Here is a 23,563-nt window from a genome sequence, read left to right as displayed (position 1 = left end):
ACTTGCATAATTTTCGTATCATTATGTCAGAACGCAACTGATGTTATCTTTGGTAGCTGAGAAAAACGGCTACAGATATAAGGGCCTTTCAGTAAGTAATGGAACACTTTTTTTTCTCAGTCAATTTCGTTTGAAAAAAAATGCGAAATTTGTTGTGGGAACATCGGGGAATATTCCCGCTTCAGACCCTATAGTTTCATGAAGTCCCAATAGGTGGCGCCTCATTAGGAAGCCTTGAAAGCGGCGTCTGAAGCGGAAAATCAAAGCATCGCAGATAATCATAGGCGCTTGTAGAATGTATAGGGGGTTACGGAGACCTGGCAGAGAACAAAACCACAGTGAGCCGTTCGGCGAAGCGTTTGTTATCATCACAATAAGGTCGCGCAAACCTTTCCGATCTCCCGCGTAACAGCCGGCCGCACACAGCTTTGACTCCTGCGAGAATGTGCACACACTCATTCTATCATTCTAGGTGATCGACGGATCATAATAAAACACCCCGCTGGACTACTTGTACGTTTCTCTTGGTAGTGCTGACACATTCGTACACCAGCTGGGTACGGTAGTCAAAAGTGTGTGCCCCCTGCGTACCTGTCCTCCTGACAGAAGACTGTAAAGAGCAACGAAGGAACATCTGTGCGGAATTCCTTGCGCGTTACGAGTCTGATCCGTGACAATATTTTGTTTAACACTGTCACAGGCGATGAAATATGGGTTCATCACATCCAACCGGAATCAAAACGGCAATGCATGAGGTGGCGGCACACCACCTCTCCTACGAAGAAAAAGATCAAAGCCGCAGCCTCTGGCGATACAGTCGTAGCGACGGTCTCCAGGGACTCTGAAGGAATTATTCTGTTCGATGCCCTCCCCCATGGAGCAATGATCAACTCTGAAGTGTATTGTGCTACCCTCAGGAAACTGAAGAAACGACTTAAGCGTGTTCGTCACCACAAGAGGAAGGAAGGAAGATTGGGTTTAACGTCTCGTCGACGTCGAGGCCATTAGAGACGGAGCACAAGCTCGGATTGTGTCAAGGGCGGGCAAGGAAACCGGCCGTGCCCTTTCAAAGGAACCATCCCAGCGTTTGCCTGGAGCGATTTAGGCAAACCACGGAAAACCTAAATCTGGATGGCCGGCAGCGGGTTTGAACCATCGTCCTCCCGAATGCGAATAAGTGTGCTAATCACTGCACCATTTTGTTCGGTCTTCGCCACTAAAATGTAAAAAAGAATTTCTCTTCTCCACGATAACGCAAGTCCTCACACAATTCTGCGCACCCGAGAGAAGCTCACGAAACTTCATTGGACTGTTCTTCCTTATTCGGATCGCGTATCTTCCGACTTCCATCTGTTTAACCTGATGATGAATCCACTCCGCGGGAAGCAGCATGTGGATGACTTTTTTTAGGGATAGGAGGGAGGGAGGGAGGGGGGTGGCTATTGATGCATCAACATATTGGCTCCGATATCTACCAATAGAGACGTAACATGCAGGAATACTGGCCTTCCCAGTATGGTAGCTGAAGGCCGTCGCATTGATGAAGAAAAATAAAGTTTTTTAGACTAAGGGTTGGAGAATAATGTAGTGTATAGGAATCCTGAATAAAATCAACCTGCTTTCACAAAAAATTAACAGTAATACTAATAATTATTGTTATTAATATGTTTGAAATGTTTCTATCTTAAATGACCGCCAGGTTAACAAAGAGATTAACGTTCCGACGTTTTAGGACCTGAAGAAATAGAAAATATTAGTATAACAGATTTTGGCAGGTTTAAGATGTATTTTTTTAATTGTTTAAGAGCTGCGGAATAACGTCAACAGACTGTATCTGATAACAAGCTTAGTGGAGGAAATGTTGGTAATCCCTGTAAAAGAGCACACTAGTCCCCTTGGGACGTTGTACTTAGTACAGAACTGCTACCAGGCTGTCAGGTGAGGCTCCATTGCAGATGTACGTCATGGCAGTGAAGCAGGATATTTTGCCAATCGATTATAAGGAACCACCGCAGGAAGATGGGCGACGTGTTAGGACATGCCCATGGTCGCACCATGAACGGTATTGCCCGGTTGATCCTGTTATGTTTTGGAGAGTTTTTCGTACCTTTGCTTGGGCCTACTCATTCTGGTTACCGTGAACGTGAACCCAGATATTTATTTGAAAATTCACGTTGACCAAGTATCGTCCTTTCTTCTACATCTTAGTGATAAGCATGTTGTGGTGTTCTGTATCCATACGTTCCCGTTTTGACAAAGACACAGACACCCTATCGTACATCGACCGGCGCGCTAAATTATCTGACGCCAGTCACGTAGATTATGTCTGGAGGAGTCTTCGGAACAAAAAAAAAAAAAAAAAAAAAAAAAAAAAAAAAAAAAAAAAAAAAGGTTCAAATGGCTCTGAGCACTATGGGACTCAACTGCTGAGGTCATAAGTCCCCTAGAACTTAGAACTACTTAAACCTAACTAACCTAAGGACATCACACACATCCATGCCCGAGGCAGGATTCGAACCTGCGACCGTAGCGATCGCGCGGTTCCAGACTGTAGCGCCAGAACCGCTTGGCCACCAGCGGCCGGCTCCTCGGAACAGCGGGTATAAAGTATCAATCAACGTGCCAGTCATATGGTAGGCCTAGCCGGTCTAATCATCACCGAGTGGCTTCAGATTGATACGGCTTACCTGGAAAAACTTGTACCCCCTCACTCGCCGTATTTAGTTCATTATCAAGGCTAGAACCGGTGTTAGGCCCTTCTCATTGTCGGCGTTGTACATCGTTGGATCACTTGTCTAATGTGCGTATACACGGTCCAGTCCATTAATGTGATCATCCACCAAAAACGTGATTAACCACCTTTTGCAGCGCGGACTTGCAGTAAGAGAATCAGTTCTGGCAGATATCCGATGGCTGTGTGCAGCATTGTCGACTACAGGGCCATGACTACCAGCGCTAGGTTTCTCGGTTGCGGATCCATGGCACGAACAATCCGATCAAGATAGTCCCACAGATTTTCTATTGGTACTAAATCCGGATGGCCAAAAGAATAGAGTAAACTCAACCTGGTGCTCTGCGATCTACCCTGCGATCTATGTGACATTTTCATTTTGCTGCTGGTAGATGCCATCGCGCAGAAGGAAAAAAAACCTGCAAGTAGTGGTGGACGTGGTCTCCAAGGCGAGATGCATACTTGTACTGATCCATTGTGCCTTGCAGAATGGCGAGATCACCCAGGAAATGCCACGAAAACATTCTCCAGGCCATAACACTCTCTCCTCCGGCGTGGACCCTTTCCACATTGTTGCAGGGCCGTACACATCAAAGGTCATTTGTCTGACGGAGCGTAAAACATGATTTATCTGAAAAGGTCACCTTAGCCACTCAGTGGACGTATAGGTGCGGTACTGGCGTGGAAATTCCAGCCTCCTTCGTGACGAGCAGCAGTCAGCATTGGTGCACGAACAAGGCGCCTGCTGCAGAAGCTCAGGCGCAGCAACGTTCACTTTTCTGTGGCCCGCGGTGTAGCACAGATGCCACGGAGACAGTTTTGGATAGCTTTATTCTTCCCTGCACGGTATACTTATCCACGGCTTCATACGGACAGTTAAACTTAGCCATTTCCGAAATGCTTCCACTCTTGCCTTGTAGGAGGTTAGATGAATCGCTTTGTTTCCGCTTTGCGACAAGGACTGACTGTTACCCGCGTGTCCCCCCCCCCCCCCCCCCCCACTCTCCATCATCACCGCCCACCCCGTAAATGCTTTGTATACCCTCCGTTGCTAGTTTTGCGACCTGCCGTCTGTGACTGGTTATTGGATGTTGAACACGGGCAGTGGTCACATTAGTATGACTGGACCGTGTATGTTGATCAATGCGAAATGTTATGCCTGTGGCGGAACGCTTCTGGGCGACACTAGATATGACGAAGATGGTTCGTTGGGATTCATGTTGAGTTGTCAACATTTGCTATATTATTTCCTCGCAACTTACGTAATCGCGCGTTTGCTTAATGTTGCTGTATTCTTACAGTTATAAGGCTCAGATACGACGATGACATGTGAACATAGTGGAAGATTCTAATTTCTGACTTGTGCTGAAGCACAGTCATCTACAGTACAACACGACAATGGCCTTAAGGCCGAAATTGCAGTTCTGAAAATAGAGCCTTTCTACAGTCGACAGCGAACATAATATCTTTAAAAAAAATACGAGAATGTGTTTGAGATCTGTTCGACATCGAATTCGTCAGATTGAGTGCTGCTTCAGGAGGATAAGTGGAGCTAATAAAGTCGGCCGTTGTGATGTTCTCCTGAATCGTCTTGAAGAAATCACACGGAACTGGTCAGTAGAGAGACAAGGAAAATACAACAAACCTGGAAAAATTTTGTGAGGAAAATGAAGCATGATGTACAAGGGCAACAAATTAAAGCCTAGAACAACCTAGTAAAGATGAGAGAAATGATTCAAACTAATTCCATTTCAGAAAATGAGTGGCTGAAATATTTCCAAAGTTTATCACAAGGTGATAAGAGAATGTGAAAATCGCAGTTAGTGACGAGGACGTTGATATTATATCAGTGGAAAATCTAAAGTCTATGTGAAAGAAACCCAAAAACAGAAAAGCCCAACGGCAGACATTCTAAATGTAGCGCTATTTAAATATACTTTGGAATCGTTAGTCTAAACGCTATTAAATTTTGCAAAAATTCTTGTTGCACGTACAGCAATACACCATCAGTTGTTATCACATTATTTTAAAAAATGAGACTGCAACTTGTGTGACATTTATCGAGGTATTAGTGTTTTGAAATCTGCGAAACTAAAACAAATAAAGATACTTCCAGGATGTTTTTTACAGAAGAATAATTATAATGTTTTTCAGGTAGGAAGATCTTGCTTAGACATTTTTTTCCAGTGTGCCAAATTACTTAAAGCATATAGAACGCAATCATTTCACGTACATTACCTTTAACGACTATCGGAAAGGTTTGGATAACGTTAACAGTTAAAATATGCAAAATTTTAGAAAATATTAATTGGCCTCAATATTTAATACGTTTACCTCAAAGTATGTACAAACGCAACAAAATCAAAGTACAAAAAGTATGTTCGTTTGTGAGACACATCTGTGTGAGACACATCTGTCAAGGAGTGAGACAAGGTCGACCTTTATTTAATATATACATAGACTACGTCCCGAACGCATGGCAGAATAAAGTAATGCGCCATTATAAGCTTAAAAAGTTATAAATACACTCTCGTGTGTAAATGATTCAATAATCTTACCGGAGTTCCAAGAAAAATTACAGACCAGTTTGGTCCTTAGGCAAGGTAGCAAATGATTATAATGTGGCAGTATCTAAAAATGAAACCAAGGTAATGACATTCCATAGTAGGAAGCATTTAACAACAAAAATAATAACTCAGGACAATAAATATTTTTAAGTACCTGGGATGTGACATCACACGTATTACATCCAATGATCAAAATGCGAATTGCAGAAGTTTCAACAACTGGTAGGTACTATAAATCACATTTAAAAGATAGTAAAAAAACTAACGAAATTTTATAATGTGATACCAGTACTAGTCCTGATCTATGAGTCAGAAATTTGGTCTCCAAAGGGCTGTGAACGGAGAAGGATCACAGAAGAGACTATTAAGAAGAGACTCCTTGGACCACTGACTGGTTACAAACTCATCAATCAGGTAAAGAATAGTGAAACTAGAAATGAACTGGGCGTCGAAAGCACATATCGGAAAGTAGGGGACTACAGAGAGGAATCGCATGAACACATTCAAAGTATGCCAGATAAACAAATAACTAAATTAATATACAAGTATACACCTCAAGGGAAAAGAGATGTCGGCCGTCTAAGAAAAGATGGAAAGATACAACCTACTTGAAACTGGAACGGGCTGGGACGCCTAAACCAAAACCGGGTATCATGATGAGGAATCCTAATGTTAACCCCAACAAGAATTTTCCATTGTTTTATCCCCAGTAACATAGTGAAACACGCAGGCTGACTTCCCGAGGTCACGCAGTGCTTTGTGTGTGATGGCCGCACAGACTCATCTGCATTCGCAGAGAGCGACCGCCTGAAAGCACAAGGAGGTGGCCTGCGTTGTTCGACAATTTATATGCAAATTTGGATGTATCTTTTAGAAATGAGTTGGCTTCTCTTTGAATATTCATAGTGTAAATGCTCATAGTGCAGGAAGGCGCCGAGGAAATAGAAGGCGCTGAAATCATACATGTAAGACTTTTGTGAGCCACAAAGCCCCTTTCTTAGCCCTTTCCGGGGGCTAAGGAAATATCTGAGAAACATATTCAGGCTTCACATTGCTTTGAACTGTTGGTGCAAACAAATAAAAAAACTTGGGTAACAAATTCTTCCTCAGAATCAGCTGACATTTATATGACAGATACCTGACATCGTCTCACAACGGGGCCACATGTCTATCGGATTTTTGCACTCTTTTTTTTATTTGTGCTGCATGAATTGGGGACTCAAATATCAATCAGCAAAAGCAGTTCGATGTAACTCTCAAAAGAAAATCGGCCGTCTTTAATATGCTAAAACAAGGTTAACTTTCTCGACAGTTGTGTGGCTTTGTGGCAAAATGACCGCCTGCCACGTTTGTGGCTCGGGGTCTATTCCCAACCCTGGGAAAATGTTCCAGGAAGATTTTCCAGATGCAAAAAGTACATAAGGATGAAAAAGTATTTAATGTGTAATTTTTTTTATTTAAACGATGTTTTATAAAAGATGAGTAATTAGAATTTATATTTGCAAAGAAAAATGGATTTCTGCGTGTGAAATGTAGGGTATCACAAAAAAACTCCGACAAGCTTATGGACAGGTTTCTTACTCAAAACAAAAAAAAGAAGTCTTGTAACGTCGACTCTATAACGCTACCTTAAGAGCTATGACTACATGTTTATCTTCGATACTATTAAATAGATCTCTTCTATTACAAGGACTTTGGCTTCCATATTTTGGGAGGGGTTCATATGGACCAAATTAAAAGAAGTCCAGTAAACATGGAGTCTAAAATGCATACTTCATGAGCTCTAAGCACTAGTTCATCTTCGCTAGTGTGAAACGCATCTCTTCTGCCGAACAACTGCTTCTAGCTATTAAGGTATGCATTATGCCCAAGCTCACTAGACACTTTTCTCTTGTTTTGTTCAATACTACCTCATCCCAAAATAAGAGAAGCAAAGAGCTTGAAGTAGAAGAGAAATATTTCATGGTATCGAAGATGAACAAGTGCTCATAGCTCCTAAGGTATGCATTAAAAAGAGCCCATGTTTACTCAACTTTTTTTTGTTTTGGTGTAAGAAACGTGTCCCTAAAGCTTGTCACCGACCGAGGTGGCGCAGTGGTTAGCACACGGGACTCGCATTCGGAAGGACGACGGTTCAATCCCGCGTCCGGCCATCCTGATTTAGGTTTTCCATGATTTCCCTAAATCGCTCCAGGCAAATGCCGGGATGGTTCCTTTGAAAGGGCGCGGCCGACTTCCTTCCCCATCCTTCCCTAATCCTGTGAGACCGACAACCTCGCTGTTTGGTCTCTTCCCCCAAACAACCAACCAACCTAAAGCTTGTCGGTGTTTTTCTTGAGACACTCTATATAGTTATAAATAAGGAGACCTATATTTCCATTTTAAAAAATCATTTACATGTCTGTTATTTAGAATATATTTGATGAATTTTATATTTAAAATGGTTCAAATGGCTCTAAGCACTACGGGACTTAACATCTGAGGTCATCAGTCCCCTAGAACTTAAACTATTTAAACCTAACTAACCTAAGGACATCACACACATCCATGCCCGAGGCAGGATTCGAACCTGCGACCGTAGCAGTCGCGCGGTTCCTGACTGAAGCGCCTAGAACCGCTCGGCCACCATGATCGGCATTGGCGCTTACAACCAGTTAGTTTCCTGGCGTGGAACCTAGAACGTTCTTAAAAAAGTATTTATTTATTAATTCGTCTCATTAGATTTTGCCGTGATGCAGTCAGCAACATAATTCTGTGGTATCAGAATACATTCTCAATTATTTGGATACAAACCAGCTCTGTACAAACAGAGATCTATTGTTTGTCGTTCTCCTGACAAATGTGAGGTTGGGCTCTTCGATCGTTTTCTGTTTCCTCTCTTCATATACTTTCCTGATACTTTACGTTCTGGAAGCAATCGCTAGACTGAAGATAACTCATTCTGTGCCATATGACAATTGTGGTTAACAACTCGATCTTTTTTAAAAGGAATTACAGCATCCTCTCCACGACCAGACACTTCTGTATTTACTATTCAAAAATAGTAAACGGCAGTTCAGCAGGCAACTTGCCTTGCTGGTAACCCTCCTTGCCGTAAAGCGACACTGCGTGCATGGCCGAAGACAAACGCCCGTTTGAGGGACGTGGACGGACTATACAGCGTGCACAAGCCGCAGTTCGCCGTTCACGATAGGATATTCTACGGAACTGCACTCGTAATGCATGTTTACTTTTACCCCCATTGCGCAAGTGCATTTACGTAGCGATTTTCTGCATTGATAAACAGATTTACGATACAAAAAACCACACGAACTGTGTAAGTTTTGAGAATGGAGCAAGAGCTGTTTGAACAGATTATAAGACAATAATACAACGTCTACAGACATTTTGAAAGTTACATTATTTGTCGTGAATCATGTTGACAACTAAATTCACTTCGGGCAACTAAGAGTATTTTAAGTTTTTTACACCACAACTTAATAAAAAAACTCTTACTTTTTGGTCTTGCAGAATAAATTTCTATCCCCTAACACAACAAAAAGTTAAAGAACCTTTTTCTAACAGCCAGTTTTTGTGCGTGAGTAATAGGTTTGACGTATAACCCACACGAACCATGTCCTTCGACGTCGCCGTAAATATTCACCCTCCCTCCTTCCGAGGCGAGGATCGCTACTGTAAATTTTATCCTATAAATAGGCCCGTAGTGAAAATCGCTGGTCGACCAACTTAAGAGAACGCGGAACTTACTAGATTTTTTTAACAGTATGAAAAAAATGTTGTAAACATATCAGAGAGAATCTCATTTCCTTCGTATTTTTAAATGGGAATATGTACTTTTTCTTTGGTATTAGAAAAAGCCTTTGAAGAAGTCTTCTATGTGACGTATTCAGAATTTGATCAAAAAAGAACAGCGCTACAAATCTCTGTCGCTCCAAAAGCTGAACTCTTCGCAATGGATGTGATAATATTCAGTACGTCATATGACATCTAATGCGTCCACGCCTGTCCCAACAGGGTAGAAACCTCTAAGGCCGTGACGCAGAAGCATCGGCGTTGCAGCTTACGTTTGCTTCCTAGAGGATGGCCTAGCAGCAGGTTGTTTCCTCGGTGTCTTTAGGAAACGTTTCCAGACAACAATTCCCAACATTACTTTGTTCCTCAAGATAACATTGTTACACAATGCATATATATTATACGTTACGTAATACTTGTGTTCAACTGCACTCCAATCCTCTATTTTTCATTATGTCGCTACCTTGTGCTCGCTTTATTAGAACGATTGCGCCGGTCGGTGTGGCCGTGCGGTTCTAGGCGCTTCAGTCTGGAACCGCGTAACCACTACGTCGCAGGTTCGAATCCTGCCTCGGGCATGGATGTGTGTGATGTCCTTAGGTTAGGTAGGTTTAAGTAGTTCTAAGTTCTAGGGGACTGATGACCACAGATGTTAAGTCCCATAGTGCTCAGAGCACTTGAACCATTTTGATTGCTACGCGGGGTAGCCGCGCGGTCTTGGGCGCCTTGCTACGGCTTGCGCGGCTCCTCCCGTCGGAGGTTCGAGTTCTCCCTGGGGCATAGGTGTGTGTGTGTGTGTGTGTGTGTGTGTGTGTGTGTGTGTGTGTGTGTGTGTTTGTGTGTGTGTGTGTTGTCCTTAGCGTAAGTTTGTTTAAGTTAGATTAAGTAGTGTGTAAGCCTAGGCGCCGATGACCTCAGCAGTTTGGTCCCATAGGAATTTACCACAAATTTCCAAATTAGATCGATTGGTTTTTACAATATATCTGAGCAAACTGTAAGATTCTTTACTTTACTGACAACTTTTCTTCTTTTATTTACTCCTTTCATAATTATCTGTTCAACTTCTTCCCGTCCTGCAACATCATTTTTCTCTTGTGATTGTGTCAGGTACAGACTCTATCTCATCAAAAATATCCGGCCTCCCCTAAGTAGTGCGAAACTGACCACTGGATGTCACGAGAGGCGGACCCGCCAGTATAAAAGAACTCGTGTTGTTAGAAGAGGTGCATAAGGTGTTGGTCGGGAGAGCCAAGTGACTTTGAACGTGAACTTGTCACTGGATGTCATCTGAGTAACAAATCCATCAGTGGCATTTCGGTCCTTCTAAAGCTGTCTAAGTTGCCTGCTGATAATGTGATAGTGAAGTGGAAACGTCAAGGAACAACCAAAGCTAAGCCAAAACCAGGCACACTTCATGTGCTGACGGACAGGGACCTCGAGCATTACCGAGGGTGGTAGTAAAAAAATCGAATGAAAACAGCGGAAGGAATCACTCCTGAGTTCCAAAGTGCTACCAGCAGGACAGTTAACACAATGACTGTGCGTAGGGAGTTAAAATGAATGAAGTACAATGGACGAACACCTTCTCATCAAACAAGTATTCCTGTAGTCAATGCTAAGTGAGGCTTGAGGTATTGTAAACAACGACACCATGGACAGTGGACCACTGGAAACGAATGACTTGGACTGACGTGTCACTCTGTACCCTGTGGCAGTCTGAGGGAAGGATTCTGGCTATATGAATTCTTGGACTACGTTACCTGCCACTATGCGTAGTGCTAATAGTGAAGTACGGAACAGTTGGTGTTGCAGTGTAGGGGTCCTTTTCGTGGATACGGTGTGTTCCTCATATCACGCTTAAGGGAACACCAAATGCGAAAGGGTATGGACACATTTTACAGCATTATGTACGCCTGACAGTAGACGATGATTGTTTATATCACCATGAAAATGCCCCTTGTCATAAATCAGCATATGTGAGTCAATGGTTTGTGCACCAAATGGTTCAAATGGCTCTGAGCACTATGGGACTTAACATCTGAGGTAATCAGTCCCCTAGAACTTAGAACTACTTAAACCTAACTAACCTAAGGACATCACACACATGCATGCTCGAGGCAGGATTCGAACCTGCGACCGTAGCGGTCACGCGGTTCCAGACTGAAGCGCCTAGAACCGCTCGGCCACCCCGGCCGGAGTTTGTGCACCATAATATTCTTAAAATGGACTGGCCTGCCGAAAGTCCTAATCTGAACCCAATGGAACACTTTTAGGATGAGTTAGAACATCGACTGTGCTTCAGAACCCAACTTCCAACATCGCTACCTTCTCTGGTTTCGACATTTGAGTCACAATTGGGTGCTACCGCTCCGCAAGCTTCCATACACCTCACTGAATGTATTAATGGGTCATAGAGGTGAAGAGTAGACACCCCCATATTAATGTCCACCAATGTGTGCCCGGATACTTTTACAATATACACTGAAGCGCCAAAGAAATTCGTAAAGACATGCATATTCAAATACGTAAGTAAACAGGCAGAACACGACGCTGTGGTGGGCAACGCTGTAAAAGACAAAACGTGTCTAGCACAGTTATTAGAGTGGTTACTGCTTCTGCAATGGCAGGTTATCATGATATAAGTCAGTTCGAACGTGGTGTTATAGTCAGCGTACGAGCGATGGGACACAGCATCTCCGAGGTAGCGATGAAGTGGGGATTTTCCCGTACGACCATTTCACGAGTGTACCGTGAATATCAGGAATCCGACAAAACATCAAATCTCTGCCATCGCCACGGCCGAAAAAAGATCCTGCAAGAACGGGGCCAACGACGACTGAAAAGAATCATTCAATGCGACAGAAGTGCAACCCTTCCGCAAATTGCTGCAGATTTCAATGCTGGGGCCATCAACAAGTGTCAGCGTGCGAACCATTCAACGAAACATCATCGATATGGGGTTTTGGAGCCGAAGGTATACTCGTGTGTTTCTTTGGTTCTTCAATGTATCTGTGCATCCCTTCTCCTAACCACCTTTCACGATATTTTTAGCCAGCATATAATAAACTACTCTTGCATAAACACGAACAAAGCGAATTACTTTTCTATATAGGGAGAAAAAAAATGGTTCAAATGGCTCTGAGCACAATGGGACTTAACATCTGAGGTCATCAGTCTCCTAGAACGTAGAACTACTTAAACCTAACTAACCTAAGGACATCACACACATCGATGCCCGAGGCAGGATTCGAACCTGCGACCGTAGCGGTGGCGCGGTTCCAGACTGAAGCGCCTAGAACCGCTTGGCCACAACGGCCGGCTATATAGGGAGAACTGTACCTTATCACCATTCTTATTGTACATGTTTTCATCTATATATGTGTTTTTATAATGTACCGAATTATCAGCGTAAGCGGTTTCATTATCAACTGTTCTCTCTTCGTGTTTCCACTTTTGCTAGTTACCTGTTTTTTAGTGCTCTCGGACTACTATTTCTCAGATTTCCATTCTGTTTACGGTAGATTGTTTCTTCATGTCTAACTCTCACGCTCTTCCATTCTCTGAACCCTACAATTATTTTTTTAGGAATCGAGTCACTGGTATTCACACATTATTCCTTTCCTTACATTGTATTTTGTTTACCGGCTTGGATGTTTTGGGTTTTTGTAAGCCAAGCTTTGTCGCTCATGAACATCCGTGTCTACATACAATGTATACCTACCTACATACAAAGTATACTTGTACGAACCGCCTTCCTAGTTAACGCTTGTTTGAGATGCACGGAGTCTTTAGAATCTTTTTTCCTGTATTTTCCTTTGTACAGTTTCTTTGTAGGCTGTATTTTTCGCTTTTGCTGGTTCTTTTTACAAGTTTTCCCTTCATTTTTCTTGGTTTTCTACAGTTCCTGGGAGCTTCAGCAAGTTTTTCTTTTCAATATCGTCATGATTCTAGTCTCTTCGCTGTTGTTCTTTCTGGGTAGACTACTGTTATTAAGAGCTGTAACAATCATTTATGCTATAACTATCTAACTATTTCTTTCAGTAATAAATTAATTTTATTTGTACTGATGTCCTATATGTCCTTAAAGTTCCACTGATTACATAAGAAGATAATGATCACTGTACATACCATCTCCAATATTTTTCCGTTTTTTCCATCATTTAGAAAATAATCTACAACCCGTTATTGAGGTCTTGCTTCTTGTAATGCGTATTTATAATTTTTAAAGTCTCAAGAAAGTGTTCCTTAGTTTTATTTTGTTCCAGGCCACGAAATCTCTTAGCATTTCCCCATGACTATTCTTTTATATATTCTACAAGTTGATTGTTTTGGCATTGAAACCTCCTGCTATTATAATTTCTGATCAATAAATTTTGAAATTATTTATAGAGCATCTTAGTACCTTCTTCAGAAGTATATGCCCTTGCAGAAAAAGACCCTACCTCATCACTTGTTGTTAAGTTTTATATGGACTAAAGTGTCTGGTAATTATTCGTGAGCTACTATTGCCTTTTCTATTTGTCATTTATTAGTAAAACAACTCCGCTTTTGCCTGTTATTCTTTTCTGTGTTCACTAGAGCTTCTGTTGTGTATTCTTATACATGTGTAAGGAAGATATGTAAATATACCCTAAGGAATAGCTATCAAAGGGTATTTAAATAATTACATTGTACGAGGATGCAAATTTAGTTCGGAAAACGTAAGGAAACCATTTGTTTACAGTAATAATTGTTTCCAGTTTGGATGCAAACGGTGCAGTCATAGCACAATCCTTAAGTTATGTAATTGACTGAATTCTCAAATTCTGCGTTTTCTTGACGAGGTAACAGTAACACAACGCGTGATGTTAAATCTATTAGTAAATATGATATTGTTTACTTGAAGGTTATCTGGAAATTATTCTCAGTTAATCTATGAATAATTAATTGTACCGGAGTGCTTAGTTGATTCTTTTCGACAAATGTCTACCTATGTATTGCGTATCTGCATAATCATCATTCATGTTTAAGGTAACATACGAGCCGTTCAAAGTGAACATTGCAATTACAAATCCTTTCAGAATCGAGATTCGTTCTGTAACGCGGTTTTCAAGAGTGGGAGGCTCATAGTGACAGAAATGGCTGTGCATCTATAGTTGGCTACCGAATGGTAAAAAAATTGTATAAATCCGCGTTTTACAGTACGTCATCTATCCAACAACCTGTGAGCTACTTTTAGCCTGTTTTATATGGGATCGCGCCCAAACCACTGGGGTACCACAATCCTGCATTGCATTTCAAAATTCCTTTCTGAGAACCACAAAACTCAAAGAATGTCAACAAAAGATGAAATAAAAGTCACCACTACAGCCAGAAAAATTGTTGCTGTATTTTTAGGATACTAATGGAATTTCTAATGAGATTAGCAGTAAACTTAATATCAGAAACGGAAATCATGGAGTAGCGTAGTGAAGGAATTCTGCTGTTTTGGATGCAAAATAGCGTATGACCGATGAAGAAAGGAGGACGTAAAGAGCAGACCAGTAGAGGCACGGGGGACGTTTATGGCCAAAAGAAGTCTATTAGTCTCAAAGATAGGCCCTAATTTGAGGAGGAAATTTTGTGAGAATGTACGTTTGGAGCACTGAATTGTATGGTAGTGAACGATGGAATAAGGTAAAACCGGAAAAGAAGAGAATCTAAGCATTTATGATTTGTTGCTATAGACGGATGTTGAAAATAAGGTGGACTGACGGAGATTGAGGAGGTTCTCTGCAGACCCGGTGAAGAAACGAACATGTGGGAAAGAAGGGACGAAATGATACAATATGTGTAATATATGTTTAAACATCAGGGAATAGCGTCTACTAGAGGGGGCTGTGGAGGGTACAAAATGCAGGGCAAGACACAGACTGGAATACATCCAACAAATAACTGAGGACATAGGATGCAAGAGTTACTCTGCGAAGAAGAGCTTGGCACAGGAGAGGAATTAGTCGCGGGTTGCATCGGACCAGAAGGGAGACTGATTACTCAGAAGTAACTTAATTTCTCGGATTTTATGGTAGTTGGAAAGATAAATAGTGGTGAATCTCGCTGTGAGACATTAAGACAAGCGATGCAAATAAGTAATTTAGATGCTTGATTATTGGTGCCCTGTTTCCGAAGAACGGTGGTCGGCCACACTCTAGCCCTCAGAGACAAGCATTGATGCGCGTGTTTTTGTGAACATCCACTCTAGAGCACATACTTTGGTCCATGCTAGTAATACCTATTCATGCACAAAAAACGACTCTGTGTCCATTCTTTGACTCCAACAATGAACTTCAAAACTCTCCCAAGAACTGGCTGAATCGATGGTACAATATTGTAGTTAGGAAATTTGTCAGCTCACTATGATTTATGATAAGAGCTTAAATTTGAATGGCGATTATATTGATCAGCATTACAAAGCAGTACGTTTAAGTCATTTGTAAACTTTTTATGAAGTATTCCGATATTATATTTATAGTCTGAAGAAAGTTACTTTCCCGATGGTTCCCGTACTTCAGACTCAAGCAAATTAATGTTCAGACGTCATACTAATTATGAAGTAAACTCTACAAATTTTAGCTTTGTAGCTAAGTTCCACCTAATTTCCACTGTGGGGGGAGTTCGATGCCGGAGAGCATTTAATTGTCGGGAACAGTAGCAGCGGCATTCCAGTGCGTGCAGCAGTATGGCCAGTCGTGCATTCAGCCCCTGATTTAGGCCTGCATGCGTATCGAATTCCTGGGGCCAGTGGTAAGAGGAGGGGGAGAGGGTGGGATTGGGGGAGGATGGTGTCGGCCCGTCTCTATCCTCTCGCCGCCTCCCGTCACCCTATCGGAATTCAATAACAGGGAGAGGAGGTCCAGGTGCACACGCAGGTGTGTGTGTGGTAAAGGGAGGGGGGAGGGAATACGTCCGCGCGTTTGCACGAGAGTGGTGGTGACACTGTTAATTCTTTCACACAGTGGCGGTCAGGTCTGTTTGCAACAGCTGCATTGCTCACACCGACTCCGACAGCTCTGTGACCTGCTGTTAAACTCGACAGCATCCTGCGGTTAAAGAAGCACTGCGAATAACTTAAAGGGAAAGTCACGCATGGGAAACTACAGATAGAAAAATTGTCTTCATGTGGAAAGCTTACACAGAACTATAACTGCATTTTAACATTACTGACATTTGTGGCACAAGATCACACCGCACGATGTCGAGACAAGACTGTATAGACATCACACGTCACGGTAGTCATGGAAGCTGATAAGTTGTCTAAGTCATGCGTTAGTAGCTAAACTCAATATGTGACGAGAATTTTGCTCGTTAGATTGAAACAAAGTGGCACTCATCTAATCAAACCCCCCTCGTACAATTACCACATCACGTCGTCATCCAACATTTCAAATCAAGCTGAAGTTTTCTCCAGAGCAGCGCACCTGGACAGTAAGCTATGGATCAAAGTATCCAATTTTAGTAGCACTATAAAGTCTACATTTAGCCCCAGACGAAATATTGACCACGAATAACCAACTTCTGTACTCCCAAAAAGATCGTGCTGGAAAGACTGAGGATGGAAGTTTGTACACAGCTTTGTGAAAGTTGGATACTCTGTCAACAACAAGCGTGTTGGCGAAAATGTCGCCTCCGTAACATATGTGCACGACTAATAAAATTTGTAAGTGCTGCGGGACGGGATTTCACTATAAAACATGCCGTGAATGCTGCAGAGCAATCTCTACTCTTAAAGTCAGTTAGTCCAAACCTGCCATAATAATGAGAGCCAGCTGACGTCCACTCCTTCGGTAACAGATGTTTTTATATTTCACCTACGTAACCATACAGCAAGGGTGATAAGCATAATTACATATAAACTGCCCGAAAATAGTTAAGCATCATGAACACGACTTGCATAGTCAGCGTTTTTTACGATTGGAAACCTCTTTCCCGATACTTTCTTGACTTCAGGAAATACGTACGTATAACCGCTTGTGAAACAGGGGCAGAAGTAAACCTGCATTCTCAGTACAGTTGAGCAGACGAAGGTGTACTTTCAGTCGTCAGCGGAACTCTACGGCTTGTGTACTCTGTTCAGCCCGCCAACGTGCCTGAAGCGTAGATTGTCACTTTACGACAAGTACGGTTACCACGCCTAATCTTCATAGGATAAGCGTTTTGATGGCACGTCTCATACATCCAGTCCGATGGTTCGGCACGGAGGGTGTTAAGACACGTACTGGACTGGTATTACGAGGGGCGTTCAATAAGTAATGCAACATATTTTTTCTCTGCCAATTTCTGTAGAAAAAATGTGAAATTTGCTGTGGGAGATGTTGGAATATTCCCGCTTCAGCCCCTACAGTTTCATGAAGTTCCGATAGGTTGCGGCGCTATACGTAGCCTTCCAAATGGCATCTGTAATGGAGATGCGTTCCAAGTAGAGAACTGTCATCGGGTTTCATTTGTTTGAAAAGCAGAGCATCGCAGATATTCGTAAGCGCTTCCAGAATGTCTACGGACGCCTAGCAGTGAACCCGGCTGTGTTGGAACGGAACGTGCGGACACTCTCATTCGAGGTCATCGACGGATCACAATCAAACACCTCGCTACTCAACCGGACGTCTCTGCTGGTAGTGTTGGCGTACTTGTCCACGGGTTGGGGTGCTCAAAAGTTTGTGCTCGCTGGACTCCTCGCCGCCTAACAAAAGACTGTAAAAATCTGTGAAGGACCATCTGTGCGGAATTGCTTGCGCTTTTCGAGGCCGATCGCTTCAAAAGTTCTTGTCGAATATCGTTACAGGTGATGAAATACGGGTTCATCGTTGGAACTGGAAACAAAATTGCAATCCATCGAGTGGCATCACACCACCTCTCCCCCGAAGAAACAGTTCAAAACCGCAACCTCAGCCCGTGAAGTCGTAGCGACTGTCTTCTGTGACTCTGAAGGGAATAGTCTGAAGTCGTTCCTCAAGGTTTAGCGATCAACTCTGAAGTGTACTGTGCTACTCTCAGGAAATTGAAGAAACGCCTTCACCGCGTTTGTCACCACAAAAAAGCAATCGATCTTCTCCTTCCCCTGATAACGCAGGGCCTCATACATGTCTGCGCGCCCGAGAAGAGCTCGCAAAACTTTATACAACTTGTCTTTCCCATCCATCTTACGGCCCAGATCTCGCACGTTCCGACTTCTATCTGCATCGGCCAATGAAGAGTCCACGCCGCCCGAAGCAGTACGTAGGTGGCGTAAGGTCGTCGCATAGAGCGGAGATTAAGTCGAAAAACAGGGTTTTGTAGCCAAAAGAGAGGGGTTCAAAATGGTGCATTGGAATCCCGAATAAATTGACCTGTTTTCAGAAAAAAAAAGTGTTGAACGTCCCTCTCAACGCTATCGACGGCGATTTGAGGGCTGTGTAGTGTTGAACCTCCAACCTACTGTGCAACCTTATAGACAACTTTCGGTGATGGTTTCGTCTCTCAAGATTATATAACCGAAGCATATCGCATCCGTCACGTAAACACCTTCCTCAGGAAGCAAATAAATGGAATTACCTGAGGTATATGTTGACATAAAGACAAAAAAGATGGAGTACATGGTAGAGGGTGAAGATGACCGGGAAGATTTAGAAGTAGGATTCTGAAAAATTAGGAATATCTGTACATTTAAATACTTGAGCTTCACTTTTACAACGAACGGAAGAAGCATACAAGACATCGCAAATAAAACTCGGCAACAAAAAATACTAATTAGTTAACCTAACTCCTTACTATGGAGTGACGAAATTACAAAGGGAACATAGGTTTGCCTGTGCAAGTCAATCATAGAGGGTATCACCACATATGGCTCTGAAATATGGTAGCTAGCTAAAAAGGAGGAAAATAAACTGAGAAGAATTTTTGGTGAAGAAGATGTCGCATCTGCAAATTGAAACACGTCATCAATGACAAAATGCACGATACTTTATCAGAAATATATACTATTCTTAATGCCATAGACGGAAAAATACCGTACGACCACCCGCAACGAATGGATGATAATCAGCAACGGAAAAGAATCTATGAATGGACTCCAGAGAGCGAAGAAAACGTGGATGACCATCTAGAAGATGAATGCAAGATTTTGAGATTCGACGAACTCAAAGGGTCGTGAGGAAGGATACCGGATGCGAAACTATGAAAGCTGAGAAGCGGAAGACGAGGACAGTCGTAAAAAAGCCACACACACACGCGCACACACACACACACACACACACACACACACACACACACACACACACACACACACATGCTCTGACATGAACCCGTTGGTGGATACTTACGACCGGTTGGAACATGTTGCCTGTATACCTCTGTACGTGTCCCCATCACACTCTTCGCATTTACATAATCCCACGTATTATGCGGTCGAGAAAGTAGAATTGTTGCAAACTTCCACGAATACTGGTTCTCCATATAAATTCGAAAGATAATGATAATATGTTCTCTGCACATTTAGTGTTGTGACGTCCACCTAGAATGTTCCAGCAACGGAACGTTATCACATCCAGTAGCAAACATCTATTCATTGTTCAATTGTAAGAACGGATTTTTCTGCATTCAGAATGGTGAAAATAAGAGTTCGGAAAAGGACAAATTTTAATCACGACATTTCACAGGCGTTGTTTTGGAGTATAAGTGTTAGAGTTAGATCAGAGTGTTCATGTGTAACATTCCGTTTCCTTCAGTGTAGAATCTTAGAATGGCAAACTTCCATTGTTTTTCCTTCGTTTCATTGATGGTTGTTTTTATTTACGCTGCCCGAGGGACTGATGACAACGTAGTTTAGTTCTGTAAAGCATTTCAACCCTTCAGTTTCTTGAACGAAATTTATGTTGTTAGGTTTTACTTTGATCTAGTTATAGACAAAGGTTAGTACAAAGTAAATGCATACATTGACACGAGATAAATACGACTGTTTGAATGTTGCCCGTAAACGAGTAGTTAAATTTACTTGATAACTCTTGTAACAAATTTATAAAAACAAAGGGAAAGCAGGACACTCATTTCCAGAGCTGAAATAAAATTCAAATCTGATGGGGGTAATTTAAATTACAATCAATGGAATTGCGGTCGGATTATATTTGCGGTCCTAATTTAGCTTATTAAAATCATTAGCTTATTAAATTAACGAAATTTTATATGTTTATTCCGCCCGCTGGGCAAAGGCGGACATGCAGCATTTTGGAGAGCGCCGTTGAGAGTGTTAATGAAATGCTACTATTTCAGAAGGTTCTCTGCCTGTGTCACGTATATTCTGTACCACTACGATCTTACTAGTAGTTTACCCATCTGACCTGACAAGGCAAACTTTTTTCTTTCTTTTGAAGAGAAAAATAATTTTCCCCCTCTACGTCTACATGCATACTCCGCAAGGCTCCACAACTTGTCTTCTTGGTCCTTGCGAAATGTACGGTGGCCACAATAAGACCTCCCTGCAGTCGTCAACGTACTTCGGTTCTCTATATATTCATTGTAATGTTTCGCAGAAGAAACGCCGTTCTCTCTCCATAGCGTCCCTTCTGAGCACCCGAAGGTCTCTGCTAACAAATCTAGTAGCGTGCTCTCGAATTGCCTCGATTTTTTCCTTTAATCCGACCTAGTGTGGATCCCACACACAGAATCAGTACTCAGTGAGCACCACTTTCCTATAATTCACCCAATACACGAAAATCATTCTTCTTCCCTACTACCGACCTCACGTGCTCGTCACATTTCACGTCACTTTGCAGTGTTACGCCTAGTCATTTAATGTACAAGACTCTGTCAAACAGCACACCACTACTACTGTATTCGAACATTACACGTTTTTTTTTCCTAATCGTCCGTATTTACTTATATTTTTCTACATTTAGAGCAAGCTGCCATTCGTCACACCTGTGTCCTCCTGCAGTCATGCAACACCACCTTACCGTACACTACAGCGTCATCAGAGAACAGTCGCTGATTCCTCTCACCCAATCCATCAGAGAGAACTAGAGCGATCCCATCACACTTCCCAGGATCATTCTGCTCGATGCATTGTCTCTGATGAACACACAACGTACTGGATTCCATTACCTAAAGTCTTTGAGCTATTCAAACGTCTGGAAACCTATTCCGTTCATTGGGAACTTAGTTAACGGTCTCCAGGGGGACACTGTAACGAATGCTTTCCAAAAATCTGGGAATATGACATTTGCCTGTTTACCTTCATCCATGGTTCGCAGGATATCTTGGGAAAAAGGGCAAGCTCGGTTTCGCACGAGCGATGGTTTCTAAATCTGTACCGATTGGTATTAGAATTTTGATTATGCTCGAGAATTTTGCAGCAGACCTATGCTATGTACCAGCATATTGCTCTGTAATTCTGCGAGTACTTGCATTTACCCTTCTTATATACACGAGTCACCTGCGCCTTTTTTCCAGTCACTTGGGACTTTGCACTGGGTGAGAGATTCGTGATAAATGCAAGGTAAGTAATGGAACAACCTCACCCGGTTAGCCGAGCGGTCTAACGTACGACTTTCCGGAGCGGGAAGGAGCGTCTGGTCCCCGGCACGAATCCGCTCGGCGGACTTGTGTCGAGGTCCGGTGAGCTGGCCAGTCTGTGGATGGTTTTTAGGCGGTTTTCCATCTGCCTCGACGAATGCGGGCTGGTTCCCCTCATTCCGCCTCACCTACACTATGTCGGCGATTGCTATGCAATCCAGCTCTCCACGTATGCGTACACCCATTACTCTACCACTCAAACATAGGGGTTAAACTCGTCTGGTGTGAGACGTTCCCTGGCGAGGGGGGACGGGGGGGGGGGGGGCACCGTGTGCCGAACCGCACAATAACCCTGGGTTCGGTGTGGGGCGGTGGAGGGTTGAAGTGGACTGCGGTAGTCGTCGTGGGGTTGTGGACCACTGCAGCTGCGGCGGGGACGGAGCCTTTCCGTCGTTTATAGGTCCCCCGTTAACATACAACACACAACATACAATGGAACAACGCCGATGCGTACTCTTTATAAAACTGAATTGTGGTTCCATCCGGACCTGGCGACTTACTTGTTTTGCTTCTCAGAGCCCAATATGCAACTATTACTAATATTTCCAACATGCCACCAGAATGCGGTATGCAAGCCAGTTACTAAATTCTTATTTCTTGAGGCTATATCCTTGTGTATGTTTCACTATTAAGGATAGATAAACAATTTACCAAGAAGAAGCCAGCTACAAATACACTCTTGAGACAAAAAAAGAAAACTACGCACCGGAATGGGCTGGGACAGAAATCGGCAGATTTGATGTAAATATACAGACAAGCAAATAATTAAAATTTCAAAAAAAAAAATTAGATGATTTATTCAAGCCAAATATCTTCACAAACTGAGCAAGTCAGGCAAGTCCACATCTGGTCCTTACGTCAGCAGTTATTCGACTTGGCATTGATTTATAGAGTTGTTGCCCTCGTGAGGGATATTGGGCTAAATCCAGTCCAATTGGCGCGTTACAGCGTCAAAATCAGAACTGGGTGAAGGACCTTGCCCGTATTACTTCAAACTTTCCAGGGAACTTGCTCAACAAGGTAGGGTTCATCAAGCACGCAGGCGAGCAGTAGAAACTCTGACCCTGTGCGGGCGGGCATTATCTTGCTGAAATATTAGCCCAGTATCATTTGCCACGAAAAGTAACAAAACGGGACGTAGGATATCGCCGACGTACGGCTGTACTGTAAGCGTGTCACGGATAACAATCAAAGGTTTCCTACTAGGAAAGAAACGGCACCTCAGGTCATTACTCCTGGTTGTGAGACCGTATGGCGGGTGAGAGGTTGGTATCCCACCGCTGTTCGGGGGCTCAGTTCGAAGCGGGACTCATCACTGAAGGCAATTCTACTCCAATCAATGAGTCATCATCTGCTCTTGGAGGGGGATAATTAATTAGTTTCAGTCAGTATACCGAAGACTCGTAGTAAGGCTGAAACAGTAATATAATCTCGGCAACTGAGATACTCGATCAGTGAAGTGGCTTGTTGCAGTAAATGAAACAGACAATTACACTTCAGGCGCCACCGCTCAGTAACTAACCTGTTTCTCCTGTCTCCAGTACTTCCTGGGTCTCGTAGCAATCGCCAAATCCTTGTTAATAATGCATTTTAGGGGTACCGAGACCCTGCAGTTTGACCAAACGGTTGCTGGAAAGAGTGATTCTGATTCGCCAACAAGTGAGAATCATGTATGACGAATGTTCAAAGAAATGCAGCACTGTTCTCTGCCAGCCGTTGAATATGGGACTTGCAGAGTCACAACGTGGAATGAAATTTCATCGTATACTATTGATCATCATCTTACTCACCAAGTAAAAATTACTACTGGGATTATATGGGCATTTTTGGGAACAAAATTCATCCTATAGTGCACACACACTTAATTTCTTTAAAGGGAGACTAGCTTACAATACAATGCCTCATAATCGCA

General features: G+C 42.7%; 1 protein-coding gene across 3 annotated transcripts in view; it reads left to right on the top strand.

Moving 5' to 3' along the window:
* LOC126275217 (discoidin domain-containing receptor 2-like) overlaps positions 1-23,563 on the top strand; it is an 842,049-nt gene that overhangs the window by 519,164 nt on the left and 299,322 nt on the right. The gene's annotated exons all lie outside the window — the stretch shown is intronic.

The sequence above is a fragment of the Schistocerca gregaria genome, chromosome 1 (genome assembly GCF_023897955.1).
Source record: "Schistocerca gregaria isolate iqSchGreg1 chromosome 1, iqSchGreg1.2, whole genome shotgun sequence".
NCBI lineage: Eukaryota > Metazoa > Arthropoda > Insecta > Orthoptera > Acrididae > Schistocerca > Schistocerca gregaria.
Note: the sequence above shows the minus strand (reverse complement) of the source record. Positions and strands in the feature narration are given on the sequence as shown.